Source organism: Cynocephalus volans, chromosome 4 (genome assembly GCF_027409185.1).
Source record: "Cynocephalus volans isolate mCynVol1 chromosome 4, mCynVol1.pri, whole genome shotgun sequence".
Classification (NCBI taxonomy): Eukaryota; Metazoa; Chordata; class Mammalia; order Dermoptera; family Cynocephalidae; genus Cynocephalus; species Cynocephalus volans.
In genome coordinates, this window is record NC_084463.1 from 22,113,471 (window position 1) to 22,126,312 (window position 12,842).

Consider the following 12,842-nt stretch of genomic DNA (forward strand, 5'->3'; position numbering starts at 1 on the left):
TAGGGTTCCCTGCAACAGTATGTGAAGTAACCCAGTTGTAACAAGGTGTTTATGGGACCGCGCCCTTTTTCTAAGCAAAAACAACAGATGGCCTAAACGGATAAAAGGTGGCACCCAAGGGAAGTTAAGGGGGAGGGATAAGCATAGAGAGGCAAGGCACGTGCACATTTGACTTTTTCAAGGATTGGCCTAAGCTTAGAAATCCCCACCTGCTAAGCATATAAATATGATCTTTTGTGTTACAATAAACAGAACTGCCTGACAGAACCCCTGCTGCGTGTGTGTGTGTGTTTGTTCCCTATCTGGGAGAGCAGCAGTGTGCTCACCTATCTCTTGGAATCTCTTTTCGCCCCACGTCCTGGGGGGGAGAAAAGGGCAATCCCTTTGGCTCCAACCCTCTAGGGAAAGGAAAAACCTGTTGGGGTCCCATGTGGCCGCCGGAGACGCCCAACAGGTGTTAGTATTTCTAGGAATCTATCTTTAATATTTATATTGTAAAGTGTCGTTTGCTATATGCACATAATAAGAACAGAATGATGTGAAAATAAACAATCTGTAGAAAGAGATTTTTCTTAGAAAATAAAAATATAGCAGGCAAACTACTAATTTCAATGGAATGGCTACAGTGTGAAGTTGATAAAAGTCTGCTAGGGAATTGAACAAAAACTGAAAGGATGGGAAATTGGAGGACAGGCACAACATCTGAATAGTAAGAGTTCCAGAAAGGAAAAGGAGAAGAAATAATGAAATGGAAGAAAATAATAATGTTGTGGAACGAACTAAGCAAGAAAGGCTCCAGACACTCAGAAGGTAGGAGAATCAGAAGGTTTATTATGTGCAGGACCCAGCTGGACTTATGTCCTGAGAATCCTGGGACCCTGAACATGAGTTTGACAGGGTATATATAGGCCATAAACTTAGATTTAATCTTGTATCTTAGACAAACAGCTGTTGATTTTAGTTTTTCCTTACGTGACTTAGGTGAACAGGTAAAATTGGAAATGCAAGTGGCAAAATTAGAAATGCAACTGGAGCAGGCTAGCAAGATTGCAAAGGCAGAAATGCCTGCAAGCAGTTGATTATTAACTAGGCAGAGTTCTGAGGGCCCTAGGAAATAAACACATTTAGTTATAGAGGCATTTTACAAGTTAGTTAAAATATTAATTTTTAATTCTCTTATCAATAATAAAGAAAACTTCCTAGAACTAAAATGTTAAAAAAAATTTTTTTTCCATATTAAAAACTCACTGAATGCACTGGATAATAAATGAGAAAAAAAGATACGTACATCACTGTGAAAGTTTAGAACACTCTAGATAAGAGAATACATTGAAGGCTTCCAGGGAGAGAAAAAATTATAAATAACAGTTTCCAGATCAAATACATGGTGCCTACTTAAATTTTATTCTTAAATAAACATGAATAGGGGCTGGCTGGTTAGCTCAGTTGGTTAGAACACAGCCTTATAACACCAAGGTCACAGGTTCAGATCCCAGAACCAGCCAGCTGCCAATAAATAAATAATAAACATGTATAATTTTTTAGTATAAATATATCCCAAATATTGCCTGAGACATATTTATACCAAAAAATTATTTTTTATGTGTAAGTCAAATTTAACGGTGTGTCAAGTATTTTTGTTTGTTAAATCTGGCAGACCTGCACATAAAGGAAAATAAATGAGAATGGAATTAAGTATCTGATGGAGTTTGGATGTGTTGTCCCCTCCAAAACTCATTTGGAAATTTGATCCCCAATGTGGTAGTGTTGGAAACTGATTGAGTAATGGGGGCAGATCCCTCATGAATGGATTAATGCTCTCCCTGGGGGAGGAGGGATAAGTGAGTTCTTGCTCTGTTAGTTCCCGCAAGAGCTTGTTGTTTAAGAGACCCTGGCACCTCCTCTGTCTCTTTCCCTTGCTTCCTCTCGCCATGTGATCTGCTTGTACCCTCTGACTGCCTGCCACTTTTCCACCATGAGTAGAAGCAGCCTGAGGCCCATGCCAGATGCAGCTGTCCCAGAATCATAAACCAAATAAACCTCTTTCCTTTATAAATTACCCAGTCTCAGGTATTTCTGTTATAGCAACACAAAATGGACTAAAACAGAAAATTGGTACCGAGGAGTGGGATGTTGCTAAACAGATACCTGAAAATGTGGATGCAGCTTTGGAACTGGATAATGGGCAAAGGTTGGAGGAGTTTGGAGGACTTAGAAGAAGAGAAAAAGACAAGGGAAGGTTTAGAATGTCTTAGAGACTTATGTGGTGGTGAGCTGAATGCTGATAGAAATGTGGACAGTAAAGGCTATGCGGATGATGAGGTCTCTTATTGGGAATTGGACAAAAGATAACCCTTGCTGCACCATAGCAAGGAATCTGGCTGCATTGTGTTCATGCCCTTGGACTTTGTGGAAGTTGGAACTTAGGAGCTATGAACCAGAGTATCTGGCAGAAGAAATTTCTAAGCAGCAAAGCATTAAGGATGCTGCATGGCTACTTCTAACAGCCTACTCTGAGTTATGGTGAAAAAGGCATGATGTAGCCAGAAATTAAAAGGGATACAGAGAGTAAAGTTTTGGAATATTTGCAGCCCAGCCATGTGGTAGAGAAGCGGAGAGCAGGAGAAAAACACAAGGGTGAAGCAGATAAAGTGGTTAATAAAGACATCTTGGTGGTGAGGCAGCCAGATGCTAAGAATCACAGCAATGGAAAAAATGTCATAAAGGCATTTGAGAAGTCTGGAAGGGTGCCCCACCCATCAGAGGCCCGGAGGCCTAGAAGGACTGGGTTGTCCCAGAGGACAGACCTGGGGTACAGCTGCCCTTTGGAACCTGCTCCCTGCATCCCAGCTGCTCCAGCTGGAGTGGCCCAAGTGTGGTTCGTGCAGCAGCCCTGGAGAGTAGAGGCCTGAAATTTCGGTGGCATACAAGTTAAGTCTGTAGGCCAGCAGGACGTGAGAGCAGTAGAGTCATGGCAGCCTCCACCCAGATTCCAGAGGATGTATGGAAAAGCCTGGAAGCCCAGGCAGAGACCTGTCACAGGTGTGGAGCCACCACAGAGGTCATCTACTAGCGCAATGCTGAGCAGAAAAGTGGGGTTGGAGCCCCCACAGAGAGCCCCCACCAGGAAAATGTCTAGTAGAGCTAAGGCAGCAGGGCTGCCACCAGGACCCCGGAACTTTGGGGCCACTGGTAACATGCACCATAGGCCTGGAAAAGCCACAGGCACCAGTGTGACCCACTGGGCTGTGCCTGGCAGAGCTGTGAGAACAAGGCTGCCTGATGCTCTGGGGGCCCAGATGCCCAATTGTGCCCAGGATGCAGGACTTGGAGTCAAAGAACATTATTTTGGAGCTTTAAGACATAATGTCTGCCCTGCTGGGTTTCGGACTTGTTTGGGACCTGTTTTTCCTTTCTTCTGGCCTATTCCTCCTTTTTGGAATGGGAATGTATACCCAATGCCTGTTCCACCATTTATCTTGGCAGTAGATAAGTTTGGTTTTGTTTTTCAGGTTCACAGCTGGAAGGACTTTTGCTTTTGGTCTCAGAGGAGACTTTGGACTTTGGACTTTTAAGTTGGTGCTGGAGCAAGCTAAGACTTTTGGGACTGTTGGGATGGAATGATTGTATTTTGTATGTGAGAGGAACATGAGTTTTGGGGGGCCAGGGGCGGAATGATGAAGTTTGGATGTGTTGTCCCCTCCAAAACTCATGTGGAAATTTGATCCCCAATGTGGCAGTGTTGGAAACTGATTGAGTCATGGGGTAGATCCCTCATGAATGGATTAATGCTCTCCCTGGGGGAGGAAGGATAAATGAGTGAGATCTTACTCTATTAGTTCCCGTGAGAGCTTGTTGTTTAAGAGACCGTTGCACTTCCTTTGTCTCTCTCTTGCTTCCTCTTGCCATGTGATCTGTTTGTACCCACTGGCTGCCTGCCACTTTCCACCATGAGTAGAAGCAGCCTGAGGCCCATGCCAGATGCAGCTGTCCCAGAATCGTAAGCCAAATAAACCTCTTTTCCTTATAAATTACCCAGTCTCAGGTATTTCTGTTATAGCAACACAAACCGACTAAAACAATGTCTCAATGGCAATATGGGTTACTTGAAGACAACAGAGGAATCCCTTCAATATTCCATGGCAAAAATTATTCTTAACATAGCATTTTCAAGTGTGAGTGTTACCAAGACCCCCAAAGGTTCATTTGCTCACCACTAAACAGTCAATAATTGAGAGACAACAGTCGGTGTAAGGAAAGGTAGCCTTTAATTAGGAAACTGGCAGCCTGGGGAAATGGTGGACTTATGTCTCAAAGACCCTCTCCACCTCTGCCAGGTTTGCTACAGGGCTTTATATGGGTCTGTGGTGGAAAGTTGATTCATGGTGACCAAGTGGGGACATACAGGCATGCTTGAGTGTTTCAGATAATCATCAAGGAACTTCTCCAGTGGGAGTTGACCAGTGTCATGCTTCGTTCTCCATGGGTTCAGTTCCCGTTATTCTCAAATAAGATCAGGTTAGTAAGCATGTAAAGAATGGCCATCTGGGTTAATAATTTTCTCTTTAATTATTTGTATACAATGTAAGAGCAAGAGTTATTGTGTTCTGGCAATTAGCTGCAGGCTATGTGGTTTGGGTTACAGGAAGAACAAGTTTTTAAGGTCAAAGGCTTAATAAAATGGAGTCACTTCTGTTCAGTCCATTACATGAGGGGAATAAAGATATGTTCAAAAATAAGGTGCTGGGATAACTGGATATCGATATGCAGGAGAATGAAACTAGATCCATACCTCTCACCGTATACTAAAATCAACTCAAAATGGATTAAGGATTTAAATATACACCCTGAGACAATAAAACTTCTTAAAGAAAACATAGGAGAAACACTTCAGGAAATAGGACTGGGCACAGACTTCATGAATACGACCCCAAAAGCACGGGCAACCAAAGGAAAAATAAACAAATGGGATTATATCAAACTAAAAAGCTTCTGCACAGCAAAAGAAACAATTAAAAGAGTTAAAAGACAACCAACAGAGTGGGAGAAAATATTTGCAAAATATACATCTGACAAAGGATTAATATCCAGAATATATAAGGAACTCAAACAACTTTATAAGAAGAAAACAAGCAACCCAATTAAAAAATGGGCAAAAGAGCTAAGTAGGCATTTCTCTAAGGAAGATATACAAATGGCCAACAGACATATGAAAAAATGCTCAACATCACTCAGCATCCGGGAAATGCAAATCAAAACCACATTGAGATACCATCTAACCCCAGTTAGGATGGCTAAAATCCAAAAGACTATGAACGATAAATGCTGGCGAGGCTGCGGAGAAAAAGGAACTCTCATACATTGTTGGTGGGACTGCAAAATGGTGCAGCCTCTATGGAAAATGGTATGGAGGTTCCTTAAACAATTGCAAATAGATCTACCATACGACCCAGCCATCCCACTGTTGGGAATATACCCAGAGGAATGGAAATCATCAAGTCGAAGGTATACCTGTTCCCCAATGTTCATCGCAGCACTCTTTACAATAGCCAAGAGTTGGAACCAGCCCAAATGCCCATCATCAGATGAGTGGATACGGAAAATGTGGTACATCTACACAATGGAATACTACTCAGCTATAAAAACGAATGAAATACTGCCATTTGCAACAACATGGATGGACCTTGAGAGAATTATATTAAGTGAAACAAGTCAGGCACAGAAAGAGAAATACCACATGTTCTCACTTATTGGAGGGAGCTAAAAATTAATATATAAATTCACACACACACATACACACACACACACACAAACCGGGGGGGGGGGAAGAAGATATAACAACCACAATTATTTGAAGTTGATACAACAAGCAAACAGAAAGGACATTTTTAGGGGGGAGGGGGGGAGGGAGAAGGGAGGGAGGTTTTGGTGATGGGGAGCAATAATCAGCTACAATGTATATCGACAAAATAAAATTAAAAAAAACAAACAAACAAAAAAAACAAAAACAAAAATAAGGACTCAAGAAATTATCTCCCGCTCTCCTCCTAATCTACCTCATCTTCCTCTTTTTTTAAGGAAGTTTTTGAATGAAGTGGTCTAGCAAAACAAGGGTCTGACTCTAAACCAAGACATGGGATCCAGGAAAGCAGATCCCATCCAAGAGAGCAGAAAGAAGAAGTTCCAGGATGACAACCATGCTTCCGGCCTGGAGAGGAAGTCCAGAGGGAAATAGGAAGATGGAGGCCTCTAGGAGAAAAATGAAATTGGCATATTGTTCCATATGTTTGTACTTTTGGAAAATAATGTTGATGGGTATTGGACAGATATAAGGGAGTGTGTGGAAATATTAAGAGGCATTGGAGTGAGCAGGACTGAAGCCATGTTAGGACCTAAAACTGCCTGGGCTGTAGGGGGTGGGGTGAGGTGGGGTGGGTGAATTTTTAAAAGAACAGGTTTTTTTTCCCTCTCCACTCTTCTCATCCCCTGACTTTCTTATCTTGCTTGCTAAATAGGATAACGAGGCTGAGAAGCTAATCAGTACTTTGCAAAGCTAACAGTTCTTTCTTTGAGGCTTATAGAGTTTTGAGAAGTGATCGGGGCCAAATGACTGGAAACTGACCTTGAGGACCAGCCAAGTCAACCAGAGCTGTTTGAAGCAAAACCATACGAAAGACTGCAGAAAAGATGATTCTGTTCTGGAGCAAATCAAAATCTTGCAGTATTGTGAGATAACAGTGAAGATGAGAACACAAGCCAGATAAGGCCTCAGCAAGACCTTGTACCTGATCTGTAGACAAAGACCGGTCATAGCTCACGTCTCCTCTCCTGCTTTTCACCTCCCACATTCCATTCCCTCAACCCTTCCTTTAAAAACCCCTCAGTAAATCTAAATCTTTGAGATGGGATAGTCTACCATCTCCTTCAGCTGAATACATCTGCTTTTCTATCACCAACCATTTGACTTCTGAGTCTTTTTTCTTCTCAAGGGGGTGGACAGCTGGACCTGGGTTTGGAAACAGAGGCACATAGGAAACTATGGGGAAGGTATTCACTCTGGGAAAAATAAAATAGAACAAGCACAAAAAACAATCATAGTAGAGTAAACATTAAGCATTAAGAAATAAAAGTTTTGATTTATCTTTGCTGGGATGACAGGAAAGAAAGATGCGCAGGGGGAGGAGGGACTGTAAAAGAGCTAAATCCCTATCAAATCTAACTGGCAGCAATTCCCTTAGCAAAGAATTGTTGAGCAACTCTTATGAGTTAGATACTATTCTAGGCCCTGTGTCATGCTAAGCTAATGTCGGAATCCTGCTGACATCGCCAATTGTAAAGCTCTTTCACCTGGTGGTAATCCTGAGAACTGGGCCGATTGTCGAGCTAGGGCTGGGTTTGGAGCTCACAGATCCTTCAAGCCCATTCACAGACTGAGTCACAAACCCTTCACATGCCAGGCTGGGTCACCAGATCCCTCACACACAGGTCTATGAGCTAGGTAACCGGCAAACAGGTCCTAGGAAGCCATAGGTTGGAAAGCATGGCTGCACTCACGGCGGCTGCCTAAGGCAGTAGACTCTAGCCAAGGTGGCAGTGCTTGGCAGGTGCACTAAATCCACCCACACACAACCTGCCCACAAAGAATGCTGCACCACCCCCAACTTGCCCCGAGGCGAGGGGGCCTGATCAAATCATTCTTTATCATCCCAACACCATGAATCAATTAATAATGTCTAAATTAGACACATTAACAAATAGCACTGTAAGCATAGTTTTCAGAAACTGCTTCTGATCTTTACTGTGTGACTCTGAGAAAGTTACTTGAGTGTTTGAAGTCTAAGCTTCCTTAGCTACAAATTGGGAATTGTTGTAACTTCCTCATAGGATTGTGAGGTTTAAATTAGTATAGTGCCTGGTGCAGGGGCCAAAGGAAAACTCTTTCACCTCTGAAGGTTCATTAATACAGATCACTGACAAATTTAGAACCACAGGAAGAAAAGTAACAAATTTTATTATTTAACATTCTGGGAAGACAAATTACAGGGAAATCACAAGGGGGTAATGTCCCAAATTCCAATGGGATTAACAAAGCTTATATACTGGCGTTCATGAGACAGACCTAATGAATCAAAAACTCTGTGGCTCAGCAATCTGAGTTTTATCAACTTTTCTAGGCAATTCTAATGTATATTAATGTTTGAGAACCACTGTTCTAGTTTGCAGCCTCCAAAATCTGTACACCTGTGTCTCTTAGGCACTTGTTCTATTCTTGATTGTCTTATTATTAGCACAGCATAGGAAAAAAGGGGAATGCTGTATTTTTTTCATTTTCTAGAAAATTGAAGCTCTCAGCATGAGAAGTCTGCCGACCAAGCAGAAAAATTGAGGTTTTATAGTGTAAGTTCAGGAAATTTTAAGTAGTAAAACAAATTCCAAACATTGTGTGAAGATGGAGTGGATAACTGACTATGACATGTTGAACAAGTGGTTTCTTAGGCCTTTTACAATATTCATGGCTGCTCTAATCCAGACTACTCAATTCTGTTACTGGAATTTTGGTGATTCCTCAGTCCTTTGCACTGAGGCAGTAAAAAATTACAGATCAGCGAAATGAAAACAAAGCAAAGTTAATTGAAGTACACTCCAAGGGAGGACTGGGCCAAGTCAAAGGAGACAATGGCACCAAACAATGTTGGGCTTAGGTATTTATTTGATTAAAATTTGGGGCAGTTCTAAGACATGTCACTGTGACGGGTATGTTTACATCACTCAATTGGCACAGGCTATGTGACTGTTTTCCTTTTGTGCATGTTCTTACCTATAATGCATGCAGAAAAATCAATGTTGGGGGCAGGGAGGACAAAAACCACAGTGCTAATTTTATTGTAATGGGATTATAATGAGGCAAAGATCAGTGCAAGGGCAGACTACTACAGAATGCACAGGTGCTGGAAACCGGATTATTTTAGTTAGGTTTTAGTTCTTGTTATCAGGATATGTTGGTTGTAAGTTTAACAACAAAATAGGCAGGTTGGAAAGTTCCAGGGTGGTCCTTGGGTGGAGTTAGGATGTCTGCAGAGCCATCGCCTAGCTCTCTTGCTTGTGTCTGACTTCCTCCCTAACATAAGTAATTCCCATATGTTTAATGGGTTGACACATCCTGTCTTTCCAGAATTTTTCTAAACAATGTTACTGTGCTTATCCACACAATGGGTTTCTTGGTGATAACAAACTTCAGAGAAAAGTGTCTGTTTGTCAAGCAGTAAAATTATAAGAGGTCAGCTTCTTGGGCTAGAAGAAAGCCAGTCTAATTAAAAAATGGAGTCACTGTGGCTTTTTTTATTCTCCTTTCCTGAACTCTTTTCTTCTTCATCACCTTTTACCTACATCTCTCCATTTGCACCCTCCCCCCACTGTTTTATCATGTTTCTATTTATTTGATTTTTTAAAAAAGATTCCATGTATAAGAGAGATTGTGGAGCCACGGCTAATGTCCGAAATCCTGTCGACATCACCAGCTGTAGCGCTCTTAATCTTGTTCCTGATGCCAGTTGTAAAGCTACTCGACCATGCCAGTTGTCAGGCTCTTTTACCTGTTGGTAATCCTGCCAACTGGGCCAATTGTTGAGCTAGGGCTGGGTCTGGAGCTCCCAGACCCCCTCAAGCCCATTCACAGACTGGGTCACAAGCCCTTCACAAGCCAGGCAGGGTCACCAGACCTAACACATGCCAGGCTGGGTCACCAGACCCCTTCACACAGGTCTATGAGCTAGGTAACTGGCCAAAAGGTCTTTGGAGCCATAGGTTGGAAAGCATGACCATGCAGGGTGGACACCTGAGGCAGATGCCTGCCCACGTGCTTCACTAAAACTCCTCTCTCTCTCTCTCCCTCTCTTTCTCTGTCTCTCTCTGCAGAAGACAAGAATAGCAACAAAACTAAAAAAAGATACATTGGCACACATGTGCACTAACTCCACACACACACACACACACACACACACACAAACTTGCTTACAAAGGATGTGCTAAAACCACACCCAACTGGACCCGAGGTGAGGGCCCTGACCAAACTATTCTATTTTCCCAAACCAGATCATGTGCAGTATTTTTCTTTCTGCATCTGGCTTATTTCACTTAGCACAATGTCCTCCAGGCTCACATTCATCCATATTGTTGCAAATTTACATACTATGCAGTTGTAGTGGTTCTTTATCCAGTCACCCAACTATGAATATTACAAAAAAAATTGAGGTTTCCAGTGTTGGCCTCTGGTGGCTCTCTGAAAGGGCTTGCCTTTTGGTCTAACCTGAAACTCTGCAGGGCTGAGGTGGTTTGTAGGGTATGGGGTAGGAGTAGGGAGGTGGGGCTTGTTGACAGGATTTAAAGGCAAATGTATTACATGCAGCCTGAAACAGCAGATAGCAACTGAGGCAAACACCAGATTAACCAAGAAGCCTTGGAGGAAAGGCTGGAGAATGCGATGCTTTGGAAAATAAGGACTTTGGAAAAGCTCCCACATATTCCTGGGAACCTAGGAGGCCACATGCATGCCCAGAACTAGACATTGTTCAGAAAAGATCTGATGGCCCTAAGTGCTCACCTTTGTGCTGACCTTCAGGTAGTGTTATTTATAATAGCCCCAAAGTGGAGACAACCCATCAGCTGATGAATAAGTAAAATGTGATATATCCATACAATGGAATATTGTTCAGCTATATATATATATATGAATGAAGTACTAATACATGCTACAGCATGGATGAACCTTGAAAATATTATTCTAAATGAAAGAAGCCAGACATGAAAGGCCACATAGTGTATAAATACATTTGTGTGAAGTGTCCAGAATAGGCACATCTATAGACAGAAAGCAGATTAGATTAGTGGTTGCCAGGGGTTGGAGGTAGGAGGGAATAGGAAGTGACTGCTTAGTAGATATGATGAGGTTTCTTTTGGGGGGTGAACGAATGTTCTGGAAATAAATAGTGTTGATGATTGTACAGCATTGTGAATGTATTAAAAGCCACTGTGTGTACACTTTAAAATTCTTAAAATGATGAATTTTATGTTATGTGAATTTTACCTCAGTAAATATAAAAAATGAAATAAAAAAACAAAAAAGGGAGTGCTCTAATAATTTTGAAATGCACTTGAAATGAAGCCTCTAGGACTTCTCTGAAGTGACATCAACTCAGAGGAACTTTTCCTTGTGTTACATCATCCAGACAAGAACCCTAAAAGTTTCTTAGAGAAAAGTCAACTTTTAATCAACCCCTGAGGGCTTATTTGCTCTTGAATCTCAGGGAGAGCCTGCCTTATGGGGCTTATTTGAAGTTTGTCATAATGAATTGTTTTTCTCTATTTGTGCAGTGGGACTGAGAACAGGGATTGGGATTTATTAATGACACTGAAGGATGTGGCAACATTCTAAGTAAAAATATGTATAAATATGGCACTGTTACTACTGAGTCTTGGTTTAATATGGGCCACAAAGAAAGAAAAGCAATCATTGATAAGTGTGTAAATATACTCATAAACATATACTGACCTTGCTGGGAAGAACATGGGCTTTGGCCTTTGTGTTATGATTCTATAACTTCTCCAAGAGGACTACAGCCCTTAACTCTGACCACAAACATATATAACTCATCTACTAACTGAGGCTTGAATTTCCCCAAACAGAGACTTTTTATTGCTTTGGCTAAGAAGTCTGTCCTCATTAAAATATAAACTATTTTTTTATTAATATTATAATAATATTATTATATATTAATTATAATTAATGTAATTCATAATACAAAATAATAAAAAATATGGAGTATAGGTGGTCACATACAAGCTTTATTATGACTTGTGATTTCTTAAATTGCTCAGAAAGACCTTTTGCTCCTCTAAACTCTCAGTATGTTCAAACTTTTATCCCTTTTGAGCCAGTGCTTTGGGTTAAGGTATGGTCACTGAAGCACATAATGAAACCTATCGCCTGCAAGAGATGTTTCACTGAGCCATGATTACTCAATAGTACTTTAGGGTAGCTGATATCACTGACCACAACTCTGACCATCTTTTGAAGTCTCTGTACAAAAACAAAATACCTCCTTCACAATGAGGCCTAACCTCAGTACTCTACTTAAAATTGCAGCCCATACCCCTGCTCTTTCTATTATCTTTGCTTGCTTTATTTTTAAGGATATTAAAAATTGAGAAAAATGTTTTTTATATTTAGCCACACACTTACAATTTCAAGCACTCTTCCAGTTTACATTTACATTGTATCTCCTAGTTTACTCTTTACAATTTCAGGAGCTCTCCAAGCTTCCAATTGGTATCTTTTTCCATCTGTTCAGAAAACTTTCTGTAACATTTCTTTTAGTACAGTCAGCTGATGACAGATTCTCTAAGCTTTTTCTTGTATGAAGAAGTCTTTATTTCACCTCAATTTTGAAAGCTATTTCCACTGAACATAGAATTCTAGATTAACAATTTTTTTTCTTTCTGTAAAGATGGCTTTCCAATATCTTCTTGCTTGCATCATTTCTGATGAGAAGTCTGTAGTCATTCTTATCTTTATCCTTCTGTATGTAATGTGCTTTACCCCCTGGCTGCTTTAAAAATGTTCTTGTTCTAATTAATAATATTCAAAAATTTGACTATGATATACTTTTGCATGGTTTTGTGTTTATTCTTCTTGTAGATTTATTGAGCTTCTTGAATCTGTGAGTATATATTTTTCATTTAATTTGGGAAATTTCCAGCCATTATGTCTTTAAATATTTTTCTCTTCCCCCACTGCCCCTGCTAGGACTCCAATTACACCTATGTTAAACTGCTTGATGTAGTTC